The sequence below is a fragment of the Anopheles merus genome, chromosome 3L, assembly GCF_017562075.2.
Source record: "Anopheles merus strain MAF chromosome 3L, AmerM5.1, whole genome shotgun sequence".
In the NCBI taxonomy this organism is placed as follows: domain Eukaryota; kingdom Metazoa; phylum Arthropoda; class Insecta; order Diptera; family Culicidae; genus Anopheles; species Anopheles merus.
The window spans coordinates 19,816,995-19,832,348 of NC_054085.1; the positions used below are offsets into that span (position 1 = coordinate 19,816,995).

Genomic DNA, 15,354 nt, shown 5'->3' on the forward strand with positions numbered 1-15,354 from the left:
AGAATGTTGGGTGCACTCCAAAGAGCACATCACTAGCTCTGCCAGTGTGTGTGAGTGTGCACGCGCGTGCACATCATCTCATTGATTCCAATTTCAATCTCGCCGTGCTTTTCCATCGCCTCAACTGGGGGACAATTTATTTGTACACGTTAGCTGCGTGTCGCCCCCGTTTGCCCCTGCTGGTTGTGCAAACGCTGCTGCTACTGCGGGTTGGGTGCGTGGTCGGGAAAAATGCATCTTCTCCACACCAGTGTGCATCGGAAAATTGGTTGCACATTATTTGTACACACAACTAGCACGCGCTGTAAGGGTCGTTTTTTTCATCCGCCCGAGAATTGCAATTTGGAACGGGCGCATGGTCGTGTAAATAAACTAAGGTGGTGGTCCATCCAATTGAAACGATAGCTCTACCCACAAAAAGTAGGCCACATAAAATCGGAAACAAAATACAAACGGCACAATTACAATCCCGTCGTTGGACGACCGTCGTGTCTAATTGATGTGCCTACTCCCTTATGTTCACGCGCGTGTGGATGACGTTGAGCTGGGATTGAACTCTTTTTTTTTCCTACAAGTACTATACGCCTGTTGTTTGCCCCCTGTTGTCTGCTGGAAAACAATCACCACGTGGTCATACAATGAATTTCAAACCCTTCGGACGACCGATCGCATCACAATCACGATCGTGCGCGCACCCGTGTCTCCGCATGGATGCTCGTTCATATTTTATTTCCCCAGCCCTGCTGCAGCCAACCCCCACAGCAGCACACATTCTTCTATTGTGCGGAAAGCGTGCACCGGCACGACGATCGGCTGGCGCAACTGGAAATAACAATAAAAATAGAAAAACGTGACGATATTTGTCGCGATTATCGCGCGTGCTGCGGCAATGTGTGTGTGTTTGAACAAAACGCAACCTAGAATACGCTAGACAGTAGCTTTCCCCGGGATTCGAATGAATATGTTCTTCCCCTCCTCGTGTTCCTTTGGTGACAAATTTATCGCACGAGGAAAGGAGGCCGCACTGAATGTTGGATATGTTGCACAGGTTGGCCCAGGCAAATGGTTTCATTGGTTCTGCGCTCCTTTGTTGTTATCGGGGCGAATTGTACTCGTTGGTCATTGGGCACATTGGAGCGGTTGGTCAGACCTTTTAATGACAGTTAAATGCCGGAACGCAATCGTCGATCGTAATGCACCACTCACCCACGACTTTTTGTTGTTGTTGAGTTAATGTGTGTGCCCGCTGTTCCCCTTCTGTCCGTTATTATTATTTTGATCGCTATTCATCGACCATCGCCGACCGGAAATGGTATCAGAATTGGAGGTCAAACCGTACATGGGTTTGGCTAATTCGAGTAGAAGAGTGCGCGCCATGCATTTGAATATTTAGAAGTGGTTTTATTTTATTTTTTACGCAGTTGATTTTGTTTTTAACTATCAAGTACAATTAATGAAAAAAGTTTCATAAAAAGTATTGTTTAGGATTTTTATACCAAAATCTCGTACCTTTCCCGAGCCAAAATCATATTTTCAACAAACACCTGCTTAGAATGTACAACCCGTGGTGCTTTATTTGCCAACAGCATTCCCTTCAGAATCTCGTCTGAGATAATATTTCGAGACGTAAGCTGATTAAGCCGCGCTACGGCTGAAAAGAGCACACGCCCGTTGACAAACAAAGATGAACTATCTTCGGTTACGCTGTCTCTTCAAGCTAGTTTGCCCATCAAACAGACGCGATCCATCACCAACAAAGCAGAAGGAAGGGTGAAATAATCAGCATCTTGTTTTTTTTCCCTGGATTCCCTTTTCTCATTCACCTTCTACGGCACTGGAACCACAGGTTTTGGGGTATGGCGGCAAGGGCATAAACACAATTGTTTCCCCACCGATCGCTCTTTTCATCGCGCGTTATCGTGGCGTTTACATCGCGCTAGCATCGGCCTTTTTGTACGGTTCCAACACCAGCAGAATAATAAAGAAGAATCTCAGCCATTGAAGACAAAAAGATGTAGGAACATGTGTGTGTGTGTGTGTGTGTGTGTGTGTGTGATTAATATTAATAGTAGAGGTGAAAAAATGGTTCATCACCTTACGGCAAACCCCAAGTCGCTAAACTAGTTTAAGGGATGAAGCAGCAACATTCCTTCCAGAAGGATATCAAACAAACAAACAAATAACGCGATTGTGCCACGATACAGATGTGTGCGCTATCAAATGTGTGCGCTTTCAGTATCGCTGGTGTAGGCAACAGAAAAGAAATCAAACGCAACGGTACAATCGGCATGACAACGTTCGTAGCGGTGTACGGATCTACTGCCGAATGTCTACAACGGGAGATGGAGCGCGACACCACCGGCGCATCAGGTTGCACGTTAGCTTCGGAGAATTAAATCGAGGCCATCGTGTGCCTATTATCACATAAGAAGAAGGTGACGAAGGTTTTGGAGGAATTTGGTTGACTAGAAGAACTTGTCTAGGATCTTGGACGACGCAAGACGATGTGTCTGACAGATCTTTTGGATGTGCTAATGTAGCAGAGAAAGTATAGATTCGGTCTTCTTCTTCATTGGAGCATTAGAATTCACATTCAAACATATTTTTGGTCCTTAGCTGTACATTCTAGGCAGTAAAACAACGAAGATCTTAATGAGAATTTCTCACAGTACTCCAATTGTCAGCCGAAGTGTATTTTACCACCCAAACATTTGTTGTACCACTGTACACAGAAGAATTCAGAAGTCATCCGCATGTTCTTCTATTCTCCCAACACTACTTTTCAGAGAGTTTAGAGTTTAACGTTCAACAGCAAATAAATCAAACTCCCACACACACACTCCGATTGAACGTAAACAACTGGTACATCAACTTACGACGCTGCCCTGTGTCTGGTAAGTGGCCAGTTCTGTCCAAAACAACACATTAGAAAACAAAATAAAGCTGACATCGCAGTACGGTGCTACTCTGGAGGCGCATTGTGTGGTTGCATTGTGTGTGTATGTTGTTTGTCGGTCAACCAAAGACATCGTCATACAAACACGTTACAAAAAGTGAAACCAATTTACTGTTGTGCCAAGCGACGAACTGTACTAAGACCAGCGTGCGGACGCGGGATCTATTAAAGCGCTTCAGAATGCAAACCTTAAAATGGTTCCAGATGTATCATTACATGGATATCGCTTTAATAACAAGCAAAAACAGCAAAACTACTTTCCGTGGCAGAACACACAGATCTTACACTCCATCAAACCTCGCATTCTACTGAAACTCGACTCCAAATGGGCCAGAAACAACAACAACAACCGCCGACATTGTTTGAAGAGCCGAAGCGATCGAAGAGCACAGAGATTGAGCAACACGGAGGCAACAGACCCCGGATAGCTGTGTGTCTCTCGTCGAGAAAGACATACCGACAGAGATCGAGAGCTTGATTGAGGTTCGTGCATGACTAGAACCTATCGTCGGTTTCGGTTTGTGTCTAATGATCGTTTGTTTGAGCGGTAAATCGGCGTGCCCGTGTGCGCGGGCGAGCAGCGCGGGACGGTTGATTTTTCTAATGGATTTAATTTTGGCATAAGCGGGCATGAACGCACGAACGCGTTTGTATTGCTAACGGCGAGCACGGTATTCCTATTGTGGCCGGCACCGTTGAAATAGCAGTACGTTGGAGAAACGTTTGAATCGGAGTGATCCAAATATGGGACTGTCCTTGTGAGCTAAATTTGTCAGGGAAATTAATACGTTTCCGAATGCACGTCCGATGACAGATGGAACCAGCTGCACCAAGCGATAGAGGAGGGCTACGACGTAAAACTGAAATCTAAATTATTGGTCTCGTTCTATTAGGTCCTCCACTGACTGCTAGGAACTCTACGGCTAAAACTTCTTAACCAACATAACATGCTTCAAAGTATGGCCCGCAAAACTAACACATACATACAAAACCCTAATCATCATACTTCACGGTGGATCATTTTCTTTCAGCAACATAGAAACCGGTCCAAAACATCGTCGAGCCCGCGACAAGAGAAAAACAGCAACCTCACCATTAGTGGCGACGCCCCAAAACAACGCTCGGAGGGCTGCCTGATAATGATCGTCTCCTTTTTTTTTTGTTATTGAGTTCTGCGATCTCATCCACGTCTGCAGTGGGTACACACAACACAGCCCAACATCTTCATAGACATCATACAGGAGATGGAAAAAACAAAATTGAAGACAGGCTGGTGGCTCACTAGATGCTTAACAACACAACAAAAATCAAAACCCCCAAGAAGAACATTGGGAGGGCTATAAAAATAAATCGAATCTCTCGGTTGGAGCACAAGACACCAGTTTTGTAGCATATGGCTGAGAAAGCGCAAAACGATTTTGGGGTCGTCCGGCAATGGCTGCGGACTTCTCGCGCTGTCCAACCCATGCGTCCAACGGATGCTGCAAGCGAGAGGAGATAGTGCTGGTGCTCTTCCTCAGTCTTTGCCAACACATCTCTTGCAATCGGTTCAAATGTTAATCTGATGGGCGGGCGTCATTCCACATAATCCCGGCGGCGACGGCCCTGGCGGCCTCGGAAGGCTGTCGAAGACGTACCAGAGCAAGGGGGACACAAGAAGAACACAAACACCCGCAAATCTTCCACAAGTAGCTGGCACATTTCGCCTGGGCCCAATCGAAATCGCAACAGCGAGCAAAGCGAGGAAGGATGGCTTTCGTCGCCGACCCCAAACAAGCCCCAAGCCCAAGCCTCTGGGCCAGAAAGGGGGGTTACTTCAAGCGAGACAGAGATCAGGTCTCCCTTTTTACGATGCACCACTTCTTCTCGAGTAGCCGTGTGTGTGTGTGTGTGTGTGTGTGTGTGTGTGTGTGTGTGTGTGTGTGGTGTGTGTGTGTGGTGTGTGTGTGTGTGTGTGTGTGTGTGTGTGTGTGTGTGTGTGTGTGTGTGTGTGTGTGTGTGTGTGTGTGTGTGTGTGTGTGTGTGTGTGTGTGTGTGTTTGTAGCAGTGTTGGCGGCAAATACGAAAGTGCACTCCGGCGGCGCGAACGTCACGTTTGCCGCGCAGCCACCAAATATCGCGCATTATAAACACTGGCCGCACCTTTCCGCGAGTGGCACCGAAATAAAAGGCATCGCGCGCTGGCGAATGAAGGCGAAGAAGTTTTGCGGGATTACTTGCACATGGGGCAGCAATCGGGGGTAGAGAGAGGGAGAGAAGAGATCGATGAAACTGTTCCTTTCTGCACACGTCACACGGGGTTACATGCTTCGCGACAGCTGTGTTTAAGTTGCAATTCATTTTTTTTTTTGCATCCTGGTTGGAGATGCCGATATTTTCGTCGTCGTCGTGTGTTTTTTTGTTGCTTTGGTTTGCTTGTGTTTGAAGTTACCCGTGTTTCGGTGGTCGCCGTAAATCGTTGGCTTTGCAGAGCTGCTGAGAATGTTGAGGGCACAAACTTACATCACTGGGCCAAATGGACGCTGTATGAAAAAGGGGGAACACGGTTGGTTTTTCTCTTGCCACAATTGGATGAGCTCTACACAACAACTGCAACAAACTTCACTTGTACAAATTTTCTTCTTTTTTTGTGTGTATGTATTATTCGCTTGAAGCTTCAATAATTCCAATCACACAGCACTTTTTATTCACACCAACGATGTTTTCTTTCCGCCACACTTGTCAAACACTCGCTCGGTATGTTATTTGAAAATCAACTCATTTGCCTCACAAAATTAAGCACCAAATTTACCACACACACACGGTTGTTTTGCTGTGCTCAACACACACCTTGTTGTGCCACTTATGCAATTTGAGCAAAAAAAAAAAGGGAAACACAAAAAAATAACACAAAACTAAACAACGACACCAAGGGCACCCATTAACTAGTAGGGATGATACCCTGCGGTGCGCGATTAAGCGACGAACGTACCCGCGAACCGGTCCGAACGGAAGACGGCAGTTAACTGTGCGTTAGTGTCGAGGACGGGCAATAAACGCGCCTGGGTCGCCGCTGTGTGCGCGATCTCTCCCGCACGCTCGAAAGCTTTTCTTCGCACCGTAGTGAGTTGCGAGAGAGACGGAGCGACAGAGAGCGAGCTGGCAAAGTTAAGTGAGCAAAGCTTAGTGAGAAATGAGCGAGTGAGCGTTACGATCGGGGTACGAGAGATTAAAACTGGAGCTGGCGGCAAGCAAACGAAACATAGAAAAAACATATTTTCTCTTCCCGTAATGAAGGGAATTGAATGCTTGAATGTGAACAGCAGCAGATCGATCGTTTGCCGTGAACAGTATAGCTTCAGAACTTCTCCAACATTCAATGATGAGAGTGAAGATCACGCGAAGCTTTTCCCTCGCTCAAAAACGCCCTCAAAAACAAGTGAGAGAAATAGAGAGAGAGGTCTCGATTGGATGCTGTAGTGAGCAATACTGAGCTCATTCTCATCTCATGCTGCAGCATCTCCGCTCGTTGCGCTCAATATAACGAGCGACGGTGAAGACGACGACACCGACGCGATCTTGGCGCGTCCCCGCGGAGAATTTCAATAAACCGATCACGCTGGGGCGTTGAATTTGGAATAAATAGCAACCTTTATGCTGTGGACGCGAATGAAAACTGGTTTCGTTTTCTTTGCTGTGCGCATCCTTCTTTCCGTGTCCGCCCAGCCGAAAGAATGGAATTGGAAGCGAACCCGCCGACGAGAGTGAGGATATATTTCTGTAGTTTTTTTATATTTGTGTGTAATGTTCTGATGAACCAGGAATGAACAGACCCTGAAAACTGAACCATCACACTTGACGCTAAAATCAACAGCAACAAAACGGTTTGGCTGAAAGGAATGAAAATTCGATGCTTTTGGGGGCACACTTGAGTGTGAGTGAGTTGCACCATCATCACGTACTTGTGGTCACGATTGGGCTATACATTAAAGACGACACGCGCGCCACCTTATTTAAGAACACGAGCACGCTAGACGGTGATTTGTTTGTGCTTTGGAGGCCATAAACCGTACCGTATATTCTTTTGGACGTAGTTTAAGGTTCTTCCAACAAAAAAAGCAATTCTTCACGAAAGGGAAAAGAACAGCAGTGAGGGTCGGCTATTATAAAATTGCATAATAATTGCATCACACAATCAGCAGTAAGTGACTCGAGTAGAATACAATCAAAACGTAGCAATTCAAACTTCCAACAAAAGGAACTAGCCCAAAGGTATCAGAACAAGCACACTTTTATGACTTTCTCGCTTTACGATGCACCAAGAATTGGTCAAATGGCAACTGTGACTTGCCCGTCCGTCCTTGTCACGTACACGCTGTGTGTTTGTGTTGTGTCATAACGTTGTGCGATTCGGAAATTCAGAGCATCTTCTTCATAATGGTCCATTACTCTCGGGGCCGCAGAAACATGACGGAGAACTTCTCGGATCAAAATTTAAGAATCTTACATTCACGATTGTTTTCTGCCCTCCTCCTTTAGAGGACTTTAGAGTCCTCAGGGCGTCCTGATGGGATGTGATTATCATTCCGCTGTGTAAGCGAGCAAACGAACAACACGACTCACACTGAACATGACACACCGTTGCACTTTATTTGATTGCACTTTATCTGTTTCCTTGATGTGAGTGTGTGTTTGCGCTACCCGCTGCACCGTCCAATTCTGGCGATGAAAATCTCATCCGCCCAACCAACAAATAACAGGACTCGGGGAGAAATTTGGACCAGCTGCAATCTACGATAGCCATAAAAAAAGAAAGTGTAAGAAACAAACACGGTAAGAGCGAAGGGCGCCGCTACCCATCGCTAGAAGGACCATAAAATATTCGGAGCGGCACGATTTCCCGAGAAGAAGTTGGGGAGATCGGTTGGCACAGCGGACACAGCACTACTGCTACTACTACCACTACTACCACCGAGCAGCAGATAAGACCAATTGTTGGTTTTTGGTTGGCGCGGGATATTTCTTTATCGACGAATGGGGAGAAAACTATTCTCACTCGATCGAGACCTCCACGCGTTCGCGGTCGTTCGGTCAAGAAGCGTGTTTGTACAACACTGGGAGGGCTGAAGCGGGGATACACAACAATTGCACCAACCCGTAATTTGCTGAGATAAATTTCAAAATCGTGCTCCAGGTCCAGTGGTCGTCGCCCGGAATACCCCTCTGTCGCGAGAGGTATTCTTTGCTGATAGTATCAAACAAAGCTAATATCGGTATCGTTTGCATTTTCTAAAGGGGAGCAAGCTCGCATGGAGCATGTACAGAGGGCTGCATGTTAGCAACATGCAACAATTGGAGTTTAATGTGTAAGTGATAAACAATCATTTTAAATTGCTCGGTTGGGTTCTGTAGAGATACGGGCACGAGAGACAGTTGAGGAGAGATTCTGTAATGACAATTGCAGGCTTTGGATAGCTTGCACTTCTTAGGTCAATTCTGATGTAGACTCGTGGAGGAAAGAAGCATTTTAAAATGTTAAAGTAAAGGATTACCATATCGTGGCCATATCATCCGTTATTTATGAATAATGAAATACTATATATGATAACAAAAAGTTATAATATTCGGGTCCTTTCCGTTTTTAGTTCGTAGGCTGAAATTTAAGCCTGTCAGCTTTTTGCATTGTATAGCAGTTTTCGAGCAGCTATCTAAGTGGGTATAATACACAGATGGGCTTATCCCAAGGTGTATGAATTTAGAAAGCTGATTTTTATCGCTTCTGTTTCTAAATGAAGATTTTAAGAGTGTTTTGAGTATGCGTCAAGCCTTCAGAAAGCTTGTTTGAACAAAAGTTTTCACCCATCCTGTCAAAAAGTGATATCCAAATTTGATTATAAAAAAACATGCTATGAGACCACCTGGACTACATACACTTTGATTCTGGATTCCATCACCAGATCTCTTTAATGCACCTTGGGTAAATGTAAACACTACCTTGTTTTGCCATTTTATCGAGCAGGTACTCGAATCTAATTCTAGCTTTGAGGGTAGAATAGCCTAGACTGAAAATTGCAAGCTAGTTTTGTGTGTGTTTTTTTTTTACGGAGTGTTAACATGATTTCATTCTCCAACTGTCAAACTTCATACAAAAAACTGACTAGAATCGTGAAGGGCCCCATTGTTGGGTATTTACTCACTAAACTCTGTACATTCCATCCATAGTCTTCACATGATAGTCGCTTACCTGTGAAGAAAATATAAAAACAAAATATTTAGAAAACCTATACAAAAAAAAAGGATTTTTAATACAAATAATTAGCAGATACTTATTTAGTCTCACTAGAGCCATCGCATACACATTAGTTAAGCTCTCATTCACCTCTTAGCAGAAAATAGTGGATGCATCCTATTTGTGCTATATAGGTCAGTGCCAGCAGTTACAAACTAAATGACCATAGGGGATAGTAAAAAATCCACCTCGTACGCCCAAGATAATGAAAAATTACACGCAAACCCTTTGGCGACCGTATGCGATTGCACACTGAACAGAGTGGCGAGTGTGGGCGATGGCAAAGTTTCCCCAGAAAAATCTTAACGGCAATCTGCCTGGTGTTATCACTACGCATACAAAAAACATTCCACCACCTCGTCTGGCGGTGCGGTGCCGTTCCGTTTGCTGTCCGATCACTTTTTGTTTTAATTTCTCCGGCCTTCACACACGCACTTGCACTTTGTGCGAATAAGATTGGCTCTACAAGCGAGGGGTAAAAAAGCTGCATTCTTCCGTTCGTTCTTTTCGTGCCAGCGTTGCAAGCTTGACGCGGTTTGACCGTTGTGTTTCAGCTTCACCAACGGTAGATGGGGTACCGTTTGGGATTAGAGCTCGAAATGGCATAAATAATTATTTTGTTTAGTTTTAACTAATTAAAGCACTGCTGATGCACTGCCGCACAACGGCATAAATCGTGCGATGCAGCATAAAACGCAATCGACGGCAGGTCTCGGAGGGTTCCTTCTTTTCATCAAACCAAACGTTGAACAATACACAAAGCCGCCCGCTAGCTAAATCGCATTAGAAAAGCAAATTCTAGTCCACTTCTCTGGACCGTCGGGATTAGCTTTTCCACCGACTGGAGGGACACGAACAAAATGCACCTTTAATGGGTTACATTTTCGCACGTCCAGCTCCAATGGAAAACAATAAAACTCGCGCGCACACCCCGCTGCCGTACGACCTGGCACTCTATTCCAAGCTGGAGCAGGGCGGCAAAAAGTGGAAGGCAAAGAATTAATCCGCTTTTCTCTTTCAAAGCGAAAACTGTGCACACAACCGCGTGTGTGTGTGTGAGTTTCCCATTTTTCCCATGCTTGACCACCGGTAGCACAATATCGTGGGCATATACATTAAGGCTGGCCCACGGGGAAGCTGCGAAAAACGGTTCCGGCACGCGATGCAATTCCTGGACTTTGGCACAAAATCGCCACTCCAGAATCGGAATCAGTGTGTAAAATATGGGTGAATGACGCCGCGGCACTGGGTACACCGGCCGAGTAGCCGGGCGGTTTAACGGGACTGGGAAGTGGTGCGATCAATCGAAACGAACGCAAACCAAACAAACAAACAAATGCAACCGGGACACTGTGTGTGCAGCAGTTTGGTTTAGTGTGTCTGTAGTGTCTTTGAGGATTTTTTTTCTTATTCTAAGGGTGACTTCACACTCCACGACTGATGGCACGATTGCCCTTTTCTGTCGTTTGGCATGTGCTTTTATATGAAAATATTAATTAGTTATTTTAAGGATTGTTATTAAGAATTGTAATAACTCGCGTTGATCAGCCTACACTAAGAAACTAATGCTCACAACAAATTTAATGACAAAAGCAGCGAGTTGTTCATCTTTGCAGCACAATTGCATCTAGTTGAGAAGTTCTGCTTAACATGGCAATGATTTCACAAGTCAAAATTTTAATGTAAATCCATAATATTTGCAATGCCTGGTTCTATTCAAATTATGAAAGGTGAATCATAAATCTCAGCAAATCGTACATAAACTTGGTTGTATTTCCCATACTAAATTGACAGTTGTGTTCCACGCCATAAAAGAGTTTGCAAATTGTATGGAAACTATAGTGCTTTTTGCAACAAAAAAGTTAGCTAAAAAATGTCAAACACCATATCAAACATAGTGGGAACTGTTAAGTATTCCAACATTCAATTCTACAATGAAGAATTTCCAGAATGTACCAAGAATTATATCAAGTAATCCAGGAAACAAATAAAATGAATATATTATTTACACTTCATTACTCGGTTCGAAAGTACCACCAGTGGATCAAATATCAAAACAAAACATTCAACGATGAACCAACCGCCAAGAGCACCGCAACCGCCGCACAAGACCGATGCTCTCTTTCGAAACCACGAAAGTCAATGATCCTGAAAAATGTTCCAATTAAATTATTTACCAAACCAGCGCCACGAAAAACCTGTTCCCTGTGGCCAAAGCTTGCCCCCAGCGAGTGCTTAGCGGGACCGAGTAAGAATAGCCAGAGCGTCAGTGCCCAAGTGCTGAGCGTGTGTGCAGGATTGTGGTGGTTGTACGGATATTCGGCAGAGCGTGAGTGGCAGACGAAAGACAAGAAACGAAAGAAAAAAAAAACGATAACAACGCAACAGAATGAGATGAGTTTGAAAACGACCGAAGATAAAAATACTGATCCTGATTGCCTGAGCAGAGGTGGGGAGCAAGGGACCGGGACACACCGCGCACATCGTCAAAGGATGTTACATATCCTCTGCAGTGTACCCGTCGTAGGCACTCTGATGAGGGCGCCGTCGCCATCACAGCACACCCTGGTCCTGGTGTACGATCTGCGGACTCGAACCATAAAAACGAACCCACCACAAGAAGTTTGTCACCGTGCTCCTCCTGATCGACTTTTTCCTTCCGTCGGTCATCCCGAACACTCCGAAAATAGCCGGCACGGAGAAAAAGGAGCACAGAAGAAAAGCAAGAGCAAGTGAACGTCATGCAACACTACTCCCTGCGCCGTTTGGACAGCAACCTCCCGCAAGCCCTCCCGGTGAGCTCATAACCGTGGAACCTGTTTTCACTCAGCCAACGTCCTTACTGGCAGCATCTTAGCGACCGGAGTAGCAGCAGCGGCGACAGCCATTGGGAGAGCGAGTTTCGGGGGTAATCAGAACAAAAATCACATAATGTAATGCAAGAAAGGCAGACCTGAAAAAAAAAGAGTACCTTTTTGCTTCACAATTATGGAAAGAAGTTCGACGAGCTGCACACCTTTTAAGAAGTTAAGAAACTGAATTAAAAAAAAGAGCTAGCAAGAGTTCTCGATGCCCTCCGCGAGAGGCAAGTGGGCTCTCGAACGACGACGTCAAGCAGCTATTCCTGCTTCGTGATTTCTGCCTCAGGTGGGCGCAAATCGATTCGCTAGGGCGTTGCAGCAGGATAACACTGAACTTACGGGCCTTTTTTTCTGAAAGATCGTGCACTCGTGCAAGTCTGGGCTGAAATTTGAATTTATTGAAGCACCCCCCAAAGCATACTTGTGGGGGTTGGTGTTGCTGATGTCAACGAGCCCTGGTTCGCAAAAGGGGAAGCATTAAAAAATGAATAAAATGTGAGCAGAGAGTGGGCAATAAAACAAGATCTGTGGAGTGGACAAAAATAGACATCGAGGGGGAAAAAGCACATCGTTTGCATAAGGTTCAAGGCAGCAAGGATGCTGCAAAAGCCGGATGGAAGACCCAAAAGTGTTGGCTCGTCAGTTGTGTAGCCTTGCTGAAACCTTCCCATTGACATCCCAATACATTATTATTGATAAGAGTAACCAGTATTCCATCCAGGACTTAAAAACAGCATATTTTGGAGCAACATTGGAGGAAAGCAATAATTTGTTTTTACTGCACTGAGTACATTCTGCGAAGCGCATCCTACGCATTATATCTTGGCTCGGGTAAAGAGGAGTGCGAATGCAAAAATAATTTTAAATTGCACTGAACCGTACCTCGGTTGAACCGAATGTGGCAAAAAGTTCAGTCACGGAACCTCTAGGTTACGGGCGTCCAGGATTATGTGTCCAGGGTTGCACAGCAGCTAGCGATGGCTTGCGTACGTATAAATATAGCTACAAACCTGTTCCCCTGGTGCGCTCACCTGGTCGAAAGGAAAGGTTCGCCAATGGTGAGGAAAAAACTACATCCCACACACACACATACAAACGCATACACGCGTCTGTGACCCAAGAACATGGCAGTTCTCCACATTCCGGATCTGCCACAGATTCGCAGGACAAGGCGGAGGAAGGAAAAGGAAGCAAAAGGTTTTAGTATCAAGTTTCTTGCGCCCCACCGGTGCATATCTCACCAGAACTATCTACCAGTTGGAAGAGGGTACGAAATGGGCAGAATTATTGATACACCGCCCGGGCAACCACCTATCCATCTATCTCCGGCGCGATGCATCATGCGGTGGGAAGCCAGGAATAGATAACTCCCGCGGCATGCGCGGTAATGGGAATCGATAAATTAATTTCCCTCCCGGGCGAAAGAAAAAGGTGCGATGGGAGCGCACTCACAACATCCGTAGGGTGGTAAAAAGGTGTCGGACAGGAGGGGGTTTGAAGTTTGAAGGTAGACTTTGAACCCTTGGGGACCCATAAATCCCCAAACGATGGGAAACGCACTCACTAGGCAGATAGGTACGGATAGACTTCACCAATTCCACTCCCAAACACCCAGTGGGAAAATGGACGGGTAGATCGCGAACGATCGCAAAGTGAACTCCACAGCCGGCAGAGGTCGTTCTATGCGCGAACACCAACACACCAACTGAAAGACCTCGATTTCCCCCGGCTCTTTTGCCAAGAGTACGCAGTACCTAAAGTGTTTGTTGTGTTTTGCGATCATTTTTCTTTGCCGGCCCCTCCGTTATGTCACGATCGTGCGCTTCAAAGTGGGATGGATCTTCTTAAAGAGCTTTCACAGCCCAGCGAACACACGTAGACTGAACGGTACGTTCCCTAATGACTGCGTGCTCACTCTGGGGAAGGAGGAACGAAACAAATAGGTTGAGATTGTGCTAAGTGGCAATCGTTTGGGGTGTGCATGATACTCCGCGGGAAGAAGGGAGCCCCCGTAGAGGTCGTTGAGTTTGTGTAGCAGAACATGGCAGTGCGGTGGCTTCGTATCGTGGCTTAAGCTTACCCCGATACCGTTGCGTGACGTTAAGATTTGCCAAAATAAATTTGTCAGATCTATGATTTATGGACCTGTTTGGATGGCAAGAAAGTCTTTACAGAAATGTGTTCCTGTGAAGTAATAAGTAGCTAGAGCTTTTGAAAGGACTGGTATTGGAAAAATCTGATTCAATATCATGATTTGAAATGTATCTTTGTAATACACTTAATAAGTCAGGATATCGGATATAAGGATCCGATCTGCTAACAGCTCTTCTTAATAAGGAATACTTGAAGATCATCTAGTTCTTAAAGAATACTTCGGATTCAAACCCCATCTGACCGCTTTCACATATACTCAAACTTGCGACCCACATCCTGCCTGACCCTGCGAAAAGCTTCAAAGATGCAATAATTAAGCGATCCAATTGTCTGCGAGATTAATGAAGAATAGAGTTTCAAAATCTGACTTTTATTCAGATAGATTCAAAGATTCGCGTTATGATTCAAAGATTCGCGTCTCATTAGACTCTATCTAGGATTAAAGATTTACATCGTAATTCAAATAGAACTTGATTAAAGATTCAAACAGCATAACACTAGTGAACATTTTAAGGCTCCAAATTTCTTCAAGAATACATGATGTCATCCCTGTAATGTAAACGGAGCTTCCAATCCTTGGTAGACTCTTAGAAATGAACAACAACATATAATGTTAACGATTCCCAACAAACATGCTTAAACCCATAAATGAACTCGTAATAATTGTACAGAGCACTTTGCATAATGATAGTGCATTCCCCGGGTTAATAAACTAATAACTTAACAACATCATCATTACACTGTTCTCTTCCCTGAGCCCAAAATACAAACAAGCTATCAGCAACAACACATAAACATGGTACATAATTTCACCGCTTAAATTGGAGAAGAAACCAATTCGACGAAAACAAAAAAAATGAAACTGGTTGTCACGTTAGACACAAGAACCTCACATTATCTTCTTCATCGTTTCCCGGATCCACGCTGGTGCGATTGATTGAGAGGTACGACGACCGATAAGTTAGTCAATATTTTATGGATTTTCTGCTTCCCGTGTAAGGTGCAAAGATGCCACTGGACGCACACAAAATAATACCCAGTGGAAGGGAAGAATTTTCGGCTACGCTGAAAGACGATGCTTAAATATCCATCCTTTGGCTGTTAACCTCGAGGCG

General features: G+C 44.9%; 1 protein-coding gene across 12 annotated transcripts in view; it reads right to left on the reverse strand.

Moving 5' to 3' along the window:
• Positions 1–15,354, reverse strand: part of LOC121600453 (disco-interacting protein 2) — a 138,674-nt gene that overhangs the window by 53,465 nt on the left and 69,855 nt on the right. For 11 of the 12 annotated variants that reach the window (XM_041929047.1, XM_041929056.1, XM_041929055.1 and 8 more), the window contains exon 1: positions 5,459–5,969. The exons of the other annotated variant lie outside the window; for it this stretch is intronic. The gene's annotated coding sequence lies outside the window, so the exon portion shown is untranslated. Of the gene's footprint in view, positions 1–5,458; positions 5,970–15,354 lie in introns of those variants that run through there. 12 annotated transcript variants of the gene reach the window in all.